The 11,767-nt window shown below is 40.5% G+C and overlaps 1 long non-coding RNA gene across 1 annotated transcript; it reads left to right on the plus strand.

Moving 5' to 3' along the window:
- The first annotated feature begins 5,220 nt into the window (after positions 1 to 5,220).
- On the plus strand, positions 5,221 to 10,586 carry LOC123730441 (uncharacterized). The gene is made up of 3 exons (XR_006761891.2): positions 5,221 to 9,890; positions 10,006 to 10,077; positions 10,288 to 10,586. It is a non-coding gene; the product is annotated as an uncharacterized LOC123730441 (long non-coding RNA).
- The last annotated feature ends 1,181 nt before the right edge of the window (positions 10,587 to 11,767 follow it).

Below are 11,767 nucleotides of genomic sequence, written 5' to 3' on the forward strand. Positions count from 1 at the left end.
TATAGTATAGGCCGATTATCTTCTGGTTTAAATGGTGTATTTTACCTCGCGTCCAGTCTCATTCCAAACGTCGTAAATTGTTGTAACTGCACGAACCCAGTCTTTACTAAGAGTCATCCATACATCAATTGTCTTAAAATCATTTAGTTACTAAACTAAGTAATTCACAGAAAGTATACAAACAGTAATTATCGTCACAAAGAATTGGTAGAGGAATGTGCCCTAGTGGGCTAAACGGGCATGGCGGCCTGTTGAACAAAGGGTCATAAACGGTCAGCTGAGGAGACACACAGAGTTCATTAATATTAACAATTGATATGCTAATCCTTTGTACATGAACGCTCACTCATTCGGGAACAACTGCAATCAATATATATTTACGCTCAGTGTGTCGTCGGGATCCTTGTTGAAGAGTCGTTCTGTTGGAGAGTTCTCTCTCTCTCGGTTAGAATGGATCTTTCAAAGCGACATTCATTAATGTCGTTATAGAATGGATGTTTCGTTGGTCTTCGCGTTCAATGATATAATTTCTAGCTGCAGACTATTAATTAATATCAAAGACTTGTTCTTATTCTGTCGGTATCAATAGTCTAAAAGTTAACACGTGGTATAGTTCACTTTCAGTATAGGAATTGGATGGTCAAACCTATTGGCCAACTCGCAATGGAGTGGAGGCCTGGTCCCAGGAAAGTAAATCAGGGTGGGGTTTTATAGTGAACATAGAACAGGCTTGTCACATGACGCCTGGTCCTGTCTGTGTCCCTGGGGGCGTGCCGATGACTGATTTAATCTTTGAACATAAATACATTCTATCACATTAACATCAGTACACAGCATCTCAATGTATTACAAAATAGCTTTATCCTTATTAATACATTCTATACAACCATTTGGATGCAAGTCCCATCGCTGAGGCTATTATATGAACAGTTTTATGGTAATATGGCTATATAGTCTCTTCTGAGTATCACAAAATTGTACCAAGCGGACCAGTTTTTAGCTGGATACTTCACCAATCTTCCATACCTTCTCCAGAACATACATGTCATTCGGTTCCCCAATTCTGTGAGTTGGAAGAATTTCCTGTGTCTCTCTATGAACCATGTGGCAAGAGATTCTCCTTTAGAATTTTACAACCCTTCACACAGGGCCTGGGTGGGGGGAGGTAGGTTGGGGGATGGTGCAAGGGGGAGGGGATCAACTGTCCTCCCTGTACTCAAAGAGGCCAATGTCATGACACCCCCATGGACTTGAAAAACCCCCACGAATCCACCTAAAATGGTTTCATCCCTGTTTAGCTTTCACGCTACGGTTAGGCTCGGCAGTAGGCTTGTATTTGGTGTGATGATCTATGAGGTGAAAACATTTTATTTGCTTTGTGATTTGTCAAAAAAACGGTTAACGACTTGTCAAGTCATGTGCTCCGGTTCTTGTATACACTGTAACAAGTACATCGACGATTTGTAATATGCTGAAAAGTGCTAAACTAAGTTAATATTTTTCAGGCAATGAGCGCAGCCATCTTTGACTTTGTTTATTTGCATCTTATAGTGAATAGCATTCTGGGATTAGGGAGATTTCGCCCAGTCTAACATAAACAAACATGGCTGCCATCATAAAGAATTTAGCTGCTGTTAGCTTAGCTGACACACATTTATTTTCCAAACAATATTACACTAGTCTCGTGCTCACCAGAGATGTGATACATTGTAAACTAGTCTAGTTGTTAGGTCGCTAACTTATGTTTAGTTTTTTTGTCAGCGCAATCTGTTATTTGGACTGGTTTATGGAATGGCTGTGCATGTGTTCCGTGTGATGCTTGGATGAGGAATTTCACATTTATATTTTACATTAAAGGTCAAATTCAGGAATAAAGTTTAAGACCTTTATTTTCAATCAGTACAAAAATATATTTAGATGCTGTTCAGGCAACAATGCTGTTTAGACGCATTTGTTACGTCATACGTTCTGTTGCTACTGTTCAAATCACATATTTGAGATCGTACACTGCAGGGACGACTCAACAATGATCACAAATACATGGTCGTACGCGTCAAAGGGTTAAAACTGCAGAATGTTCTCTCAGCCTCAAGGTAAAATGTGAATAAAAGCATGAGATAAGCTATAAAAACATTTTTTTTCTCTGCCCCATGACATAATGTGTAGAAAAGCATTATAAAACTGCATATTTCTTTTCTCCACACCATGGCAAAATTTGTTGAAATGCAGTAAGTTAGAATTTTTAAACGAATAATGTGGAACAAAGTGGAGAGTACTCAACTAACGTGAGTCGAGGTGCAACCAACATTTTTGTCATCATTGGAAATGAAAAGGTGCAACGCTCGCTCACCATTAAAAAGTATTTGTTTTATTTAAGCAAGGTTAAAAGATTAATGTTTCGGTCTTCAATTCAGAATTCTGATGAAGGACATTGAAGGCCAAAACATACATCTTTTAACCTTGCCTAAATAAAAAATAAAAAATAAAATTAATGGTGAGCAAGCATTGCACTTTTTCCTTTCCAAAAATAATAACGTGCAAATATTGTACAATCCGGAATCCAGGTGTGCAAAGCTCTTAGAGACTTACCCAGAAAGACTCACAGTTGTAATCGCTGCCAAAGGTGATTGTAACATGTATTGACTCAAGGGGTTGAATATCTGTCTAATCAAGATATACAGTTGAAGTCGGAAGTTTACATACACTTAGGTTGGAGTCATTAAAACTAGTTTTTCAAGCACTCCACACATTTCTTGTTAACAAACTATCATTTTGGTAAGTCGGTTAGGACACTACTTTGTGCACGACACAAGTAATTTTTCCAACAATTGTTTACAGACAGATTATTTAATTTATAATTCACTGTATCACAATTCCAGTGGGTCAGAAGTTTACATACACTAAGTTGACTGTGCCTTTAAACAGCTTGGAAAATTGCAGAAAATGATGCCATGACTTTAGAAGCTTCTGATAGGCTAATTGACATAATTTGAGTCAATTAGAGGTGTAGCTGTGGATATATTTCAAGGTCAACCTTCAAACTCAGTGCCTCTGCTTGACATCATGGGAAAATCAAAAGAAATCACCCAAGACCTCAGAAAAGAAATTGTAGACCTCTGGTTCATCCTTGGGAGCAATTTCCAAACGCCTGAAGGTACCACGCTCACCTGTACAAACAATAGTACGCAAGTATAAACACCATGGGACTAGGCAACCGTCATACCGCTCAGGAAGGAGACGCATTCTGTCTCCTAGAGATTAACATACTTTGGTGCGAAAAGTGCAAATCAATCCCAGAACAACAGCAAAGGACCTTGTGAAGATGCTGGAGGAAACACTTTGTACCTGTCTATATCCACAGTAAAACGAGTCCTATATTGACATAACCTGAAAGACCGCTCAGCGAGGAAGAAGCCACTGTTCCAAAACCGCCATATAAAATGCCAGACTACGGTTTGCAACTGCACATGGGGACAAAGATCGTACTTTTTGGAGAAATGTCCTCTGGTCTGATGAAACAAAAATAGAACTGTTTGGCCATAATGCCCATCGTATGTTGGAGGAAAAAGGGGGAGCCGAGGATCACCATCCCAACCGTGAAACACGGGGGTGGCAGCATCATGTTGCGGAGGTGCTTTGCTGCAGGAGGGACTGGTGCACTTCACAAAATAGATGGCATCATGATGAGGAAAAATTATGTGGATATATTGAAGTAATATCTCAAGACATCAGACAGTAAGTTAAAGCTTGGTCACAAAATGGGTCTTCCAAATGGACAATGACCCTAAGCATACTTCCAAAGTTGTGGCAAAATGGCTTAAGGACAACAAAGTCAAGGTATTGGAGTGGCCATCACAAAGCCCTGACCTCAATCCTCTAGAAAATTTGTGGGCAGAACTGAAAAAGCGTGTGTGAGCAAGGAGACCTACAATCTTGACACAGTTACACCATCTCTGTCAGGAGGAATGGGCCAAAATTCGCCCACCTTATTGTGGGAAGCTTGTGGAAGGCTACCCGAAACGTTTGACCCAAGTTAAACAATTGTAAGGCAATACTACCAAATACTAATTGAGTGTATGTAAACGTCTGACCCACTGGGAATGTGATGAAAGAAATAAAAGCTGAAATAAATCATTCTCTCTACTATTATTCTGACATTTCACATTCTTAAAATAGTGGTGATCCTAACTGACCTAAGACAGGAAATTTTTACTAGGTTTAAATGTCAGGAATTGTGAAAAAAAACTGAGTTTAAATGTATTTGGGTAAGGTGTATGTAAACTTACGACTTCAACTGTGTTACAGAATCTTAGATAAAACATTTATTTTTACAAATGTTAGTTTTTCTTCCACTTTGACATTACAGTGTTTCGTGTAGCTTGTTGACAAACAAACAAACTGTGAAAAAAGTAAAGGGTTGTGAATACTTTCTGAAGGCACTGTAGGCACTGACTGCTGACTTATCACTCCGCATGCTACGTTGCATCTAACCTAGCCTTAGATGAGTTGCCAAAAAAACGGATGTTCTGGTTTTCAGGTATACAGCTATTTTCAACCTAGCTTCCTTTTCCGCTGAAAACCGGATGTGGTAACTCCGCTCAGATGTTTCTCTTACGCCTGCTACGTTACTAACCTAAAGTAGCCAACATAAAATAAATGCCTGAAACGACATCCCCTACATACTGGTCTTGATTAGTAGAAGAAGAAAAAAAACAGTTGGAAGTGGTTCTCTTCTGCACTGTTCAACCAATCCAGTAAATGTGGAGGAGGAGTTAAGATGGAGTGTTGCCTTGTTATCATCCAAAAGTGGTTGTCGCATCAAAGGCTCTCTTTCCATTTCCCCTGAAAACTGTAACATCCTGGTTGTTGGATAGTGGCAGAGACTGTTGTATCAAACGTGGTGGAATCAGAGAATGAGAGGCCTCTAGTGGCCGAAAGGCCATATTAGCATGGGCAGCGCCATTGAGGGCTTCCACCATTTTAATGTAGTCAACTGTCGTGGTTGTTCCATGTCATGTCCAACTGGGTCATCAGGAGTGATCAGCCAATCGTGAAGAAGAAAATTTAGTAATTCAAAATGGAATTTGCCTCAATAGTCCTTTTGCACAACGTAGCAACGCCCACTTCTGTTCAACTTCTTACCCGATACATAGCTTCCTCTCCCGATTGCATCCTGTCATGATGATTGTAGCCATTCTAGCCTCGAATTCACTCGTTTTATCATTATCTCAGTATATTAATATAATCATATTAATATAATCATATTTCTATAGCGTTTTTTTATCGTTCTTGTTGAAAATTGTTTATCCGTTCAGTTAGTGATTCGATTTTTGTGTTCTGTGTCTTTTTTTGTCTCTTTAGCTAGCAAACGTTAGCTACCAGTAGCTAGCTAATGTTAGTGCTAACGTTAACATTATTAGTTGGTGCAGCATCTTTATTGAAAGTTAGGAAGTGAAGAAGAGCAACATCAAGGTTGAGGCGAGAGGTCATCTTCATGGAATATTGCTCTGTTCCGTTGTGTACCTCCTCAGCGAAATACTCCTCGTTGAGTTTTCACTCATTTCCAAGTGATACTGAGCTAAGAGTAAAATGGGTCATCAATATTCGCAGGGAAAAGTTCCCCATCACAAGTCACTCCCAAGATTTGTGGTAGACACTTTTTACCACATGATTTCATTGAACCATGTGTGCTTCGACATCTGAAGAAGGGAGCAGTACCTTTGCTATTCCAGTGGAATAACTAAGCAAGAGCAAGTGTTTGGGAAAGAAGGGAGACCAAGGACTGGATGTGTAGAGGACAACCATGTTGAAGATGGAAAGGATGAAAAGATGGATTGCTAACATGACCATGACTACTGTGCAGTGGCTGGGCCCGATGTAGTTGACCTGGTTTTGATTGAGAGGGAAGAGATGCAGAGAGCGATTGAGGACCTATTGAACAAAGTAGAGGAGTTGACTGTGAGAAGTTATTTTGGGCTGCAGCGATTTGTGGGATCAGAGGCACAGATCCAGTCCTTCACAAGGTGGGTAAACCTAGCCCTGCTTAGTATTGTTACATCATAAACTTTACACTGTTTGCTTTCTGGCACCATTTCCCCTAGCTACCAGCATTTCTGTCTTAGACTTATGAGTAAATAACTCCTATCAATGATTCTTGCCTCATATGACCATCTGATGGCCTTTTGGTCACTCATCGAACTGTCAACTGACAATATTGTCCTGGTCACATGAGCAAGGAGAGCCAAGCTGCGGAATGAGGTGACACTTCCATGTACCTACTCAGTAAGTTCTCCCATTTCTGCTTAACTGTACTGTCTTACCAACGTTACTTTTCACTTGAGCTAAAAGCTATAGCCTACTGTAAATATCTGTTATGCATGTATCCTACAGAGACATGCCCTATCCATGCTGGATGAGCTGTTCCACTTCCTCATGTACTTGTTCTTGGGTTCAACTGAGATGGACCTCGCTAACCGATTTGGCATCCATCACTCAACAGTAAGCAGGATCGTTGTCACATGGGCCAACTACCTTTTACATTCTGCTGGGGTCTGTCTCTATATTGATGTCTTCGGAAGATGTCAAGGCTGTGTTGCCGAAGGAGTTCATTAGGTATCCAGACACCCAAGTCATCATTGACTGTACCGAGTTGAGATGCCAGTAGCCAGCCAGTCTCCCTCTACACAGTGAGATGTACTCTCATTACAAGTCCCACTGTACCTTGAAAGTCCTGCTTGGGATGGCCCCACATGGAGCAGTTACTTTTGTGTCAGAATTGTATGCTGGCTCCATCAGCGACGAAGAGCTATTCAAACAATCAGGACTGTTTGGCTTGCTCACTGAAGACATGGCAGTGATGGCAGACAAGGGGTTCCTGATTGATGACTGTGTGCCAGGCAAGGTCTACCGTCCACCCTTTCTGTCTTAACAGAGCCAAATGCCAGCAGCACAGGTCCATCAAACGCAATAGATTGCTCATCTTAGAGTCCACATTGAGAAATGAATTGGCAGAATTAAACTGAAAAAGCTGTGTCAGTCAGAGATCCCCATGTCACTGATGGGACGCATCAACTGCATCTGGGCTGTGGCTTGCCTTCTCACAAACTACCAGTGTGGGCCTCTTGCGAAGGCATAGGCCAAGGAGCTACTACTGCAATGCATCTTTCCTTGTTTTGCTGTGACCGTCCACATTGTCTAACACCTTGTAGTCCATTTATTGATAAACACCACTGCTTATCCTCCAAACACAAAATGTTGTAAAGAGTTTTTATTTACAGTGACAAGAGAACAGAAAAAATGTAACTGAATTATTTGAAATGATTTATTTATTAATGTCAGCTGTTGGTGCTGTGCCTTTGAGGATCCTTTCAGCTAGATTGCCTGCGGATGTCAGCCCTCTCACATGTCAAGCCTCTCGGAACCATGACGAGGTCAGTCTTGGTTTCCGGAGCACCTGCCAGTCAGAGACAGCACTCTGTTCTTTAGTAGCTTCCTCTATTTTAAGGGCTGTTGCGAAGCTCACCTGAAAAAAACTATAGTAGCCATCCAGGGGGCAGTGAAGGGAATGATGGTGTCTCCTTATGGTGAACTATGTGTCACGTTGTGATTGGAGGCTGCTGGTAAGACAGGAGGCTCCCAACCTGTACCTTTCCAAAGTGGGAGCTTTTCAGCAGACATCCCCATGCTGCAGATCAATGGCTTGGATAGAGGGTCAAAGTTCTTGTGTGCCTCTTCTATCTGGAGAACTGAGAGGTCAGGGAGAGGTCCAACAAGGGCGCTGTAGAATGTACTTCTGCAAAGCAGCCGCTGTGGTTAGCCAATCTAAACAATGTACTTGAAACCACCTGAAATTCAATTATTTTATATAGTCAAAGTGTAATAGGACATGAGCGGTGTCATGACTCTCTCTCCTTGGTGAGGATCAAAGGTGCCGGATAAAGTAGGCAGCCAAACTGACAGTCAGCCAAACTCTCTCTCTCTCTCTGTCCTGGGGGAGTTGGCCCAGTTTTTTAACTTAACAACCGTTATCGTAAATACTTTGCAGAAACTCTCCCTTTGCCTCTGCAGTATTGGGAAAGACATCCTTTGTATTACAGAAGAGAGACTCTTGTCCAAAACTTCAAACAATAGACATTGGGGCAAAATACTTCAACATCCAAACGCTGGGGATGACGAGGGATGGCATATGGGAAATTAATGTCTATTTTGTGATGTCATTAAAATGATCAGAAAGACGTTATAACGGAAACATTGTAACAATAAGAGCTTTCACAATGTATATATCAGATTTGCATCTAAATGTTGTAAAACGTATGATTATTAAATATGAAACTATTTGTAAGTAAAGTAAATATATTTCGAAAATGTAAAAAAAAACTATGTATTATTAGCTAATTAGCTATGGTGCAGGCTAACTCAAATGAGCTGCTAAATGAGCTAACTAGTTAACTATCTAGCCAACTTCACATACTGTATAGATAGCTAACTAAGTGAATGAAATATCACCATCTACCTAACTCCATATTAGCTAGCTATCTTGATATATTTATCACTGTAAAAAACAAACTCAAAATGCATTTGTAGGTAGCTAGCGAACAGCCATGGAGGAGGGTGAAAAGATAGCAGCCCCAACTGTCAGTGAGAGAGTAGGCTATTCTGGATAGGGCAGGTACTTTTGTGTAGTTCCTGTCCCTAGAAGTGAGGACGGAGATAATAGTAACATAATATTTGGTGTGGTGTAATTTGACTATAATGAAGTCTGTTTCTTGTGAGGTTTTCTGTCCTCAGATAAAGAGAGCTATGAAAGCCAGTCTACATATGAAGAGGTCCCAATGAAGAGCAGTGGTTCTCAGTCCTGGTCCTGGGGACTCAAAGGGGTGCACATTTTTGTTTTTGCCTTAGCACTGCACAGCTGAATGAAATGATCAAGTCATCATCAAGCTTCAAGTGTTATTTATGTATTCATTTGTGATGCTATCCTTGATATGATCCTGTTATTGTCACATGTGACACATGCACATATGTGTGCCAATGCATCTTTCAATCCAATGTTATCATGATTTGTTATCAGGGATATTATAGTTTAGTAATCCACAATGACCTGGTAAAAGTCTAATAATTACATTATCTTCGATATTCCTACAGATACCTTGTAATTGGAGATTCCTTCAAAACCATTGCCTACAGTTAGCGTGTAGGGCACTGCAAGGTTGGGTGATCAGGGCCATCTGGGACTGCCTCCTGGAGGAATTCAGGTGTGTGAAGGCTACCTGTGTCCTGCATAACTTCATGAAGATGGACACGAGGACCAGGAGTGGATCTGCAGCTTGCCGCCGTGTGCCAGAGGAGAAGTCTGGTGCTCTGCAGGATGTTTCAAGGTTGGGGTCCAGCAACGCAGCAAGAGAGGCAATCCGTGTGCTGGAGCTCGTCACCTCCTACTTCTTCGAAGAGGGTGCTGTTCCCTGGCAACACCATAGACTACATTATGCACAACCAAAGGCTATTTTAAGAGCCATCCACATTGCAATAAGAGTATTCTTCCATTTACTGAGCTATGTCAACTGCAGTTATTCAATTCCCAGTTTCTCTCCCTTTGATTTCTACTTCTCAGGTGAGGGTGCTGTTTAGATAAGGGTGTGATGTCTGTAGAAAAACAAAACAGGCTATTTAAATCACCCATATTGAAAAAATGTAGAACAATTAGACACCCTGTAACCCACACCTACACACTCATAAGCAGGCTCAGGTGTATAAAAAAAAGGTAAGAGGGCCAACCATGGAGAATAATAAGACACGTCATTATTTCTATTACCACGCTATTTTGTTTGTCCTCATGTGTTCATTCATGTTTTTCAGCATAAAGTACTCTGCAGCTACTTAGTGGACACCAGGTGAGGCCGCACACACAGATTCCTGTTGAACACTGTCTTTAACTACCTTATTTTCTCAATAACAATCTCTCTCCTTCACTTCATTCCTCTCTCCTCTTCTCCCTAAATCTTCTAGGTTATATCAGCTGTGTTGGTGAACCCCTCCCTCATCTGAACTGGCTACATAGAGGGCACAGCATGATCAGAGGTGAGAGGTCACTTGGTCAGCTCAACAAGAAGTATTATTAAAGGGATGCTTTACATTGAAATATAGATAGAGACACAGTAGTCCCAGAGTTAATGATCCAAGGTTAGTTTTGCATTTCACCTCCTGATTATTATGATGAGAAACAATGTTAGAATAAAAACTAAAAACACAAGGCTTAGATCTCTCTCTCCATCTGTCTCTCGTCTGCAGATGTGTTTTGTTGTGAGAGAGGATGCCAACCCCCAGTCCCATCATCGCAACCTCACCCGCTTTTAAGATAACCTTCAGGCTGACTAGAGACACTTATGTAATTGTGATGAACTGAGAGAATATTTGTGTAGCACTGATTCATTATTCATATCCCTGCTCCTATGTTCTTACCTCTTTCCCTTTCTGTCTTTTACACCTCTCTCGCCACCTCCTCTTTCTTCCTCTGTTTTTATAATTCACAACAGATGTGCATTGAAGTACAGATTGAACTTGTATTTATAATATTACAATTATAATATTAATGCATGTATTTATAACACTTGGATAATGAACTTCTTTCAATAAAGTGTTTCACATTCTCTACTGGTTGAAATTAAGTCTCATTTGATGAAATACTACACCTATCCTGTGTTTATCAGATCAATGCAGATGAAGGGCGTAGTGTACTGTTTTTTAAATTCTATTTCTGTATATATGAATTACAAATCAGCCTTTAACTAGTTAAATCCTGTTTCCAGTCTATTAGTTACAATGTCCCAGGACCAAGATTGGTAAACACTGTTGAAGTGTAACGGGTGTCGTTCGGTAGAGAGGACCAAGGCGCAGCGGGTTGCATGTTCATCATTATATTTTATTAACTAAATGTGAACACAGAAAAACAAGAAAACAAAGAACGACAGACCGACAGTTTCACAGGCTAATACTCACAGCAGTGCGAAATACAACTACCCACAAACTACAAACAAAACACATACCTATATATAGGACTCAGAGGCAAATCAGAGGCAACTAAAAACACCTGCCTCCAATTGAGAGTCCAACACCCAATTACCTAGACATAGAAATACAAAGAACTAGAATGAACCTAGTAATACAAAACATAGAACATAAACCAAAACCCGGAAATAATAAATCAAACACCCCTACAATATTCACACTCAACCTAAACCATACAAAACAAATACCCTTCTGCCACGTCCTGACCAAATACTAAGACAATTACTCCCTCTGCTGGTCAGGACGTGACAGTACCCCCAAGGGAAGCTTACAAAATTGTACATTCAATTTGCAGTAAATGCTTTAGCTAGCTAGATTCTTTACATCCACTGTTTCACAAGACGACAGCTTGGTTGCTGGTTGTTTCAGGAGTCCCTAAAATATTAAACAACCAGAATTACAATTTCATACTCTCACAACACCCATAAAGCTAGCCAGCTAGCTAATGTTAGCTAGTCAGCTAGCTTGCTAAATCGCAATTTTCGTAAATTAACTAAATGATTAAAAAAAATATGCATAATCGTTTGTCTACATTAACTAACATATTTCTGTCAGCTGTAATTTTTTTTGCATGATTCGTTATGACGTTATAATCACTTACATTTGCTTCCATCGCATAGCGTAAAATTCGTCATGGGAACCACTCGATATGATTGGTCATCACCCAGCGGTCGCTGCTGGTGATTGGCATAAAGTTAGGAAA

The sequence above is a fragment of the Salmo salar genome, chromosome 24, assembly GCF_965601325.2.
Source record: "Salmo salar chromosome 24, fSalSal1, whole genome shotgun sequence".
Taxonomy (NCBI): domain Eukaryota; kingdom Metazoa; phylum Chordata; class Actinopteri; order Salmoniformes; family Salmonidae; genus Salmo; species Salmo salar.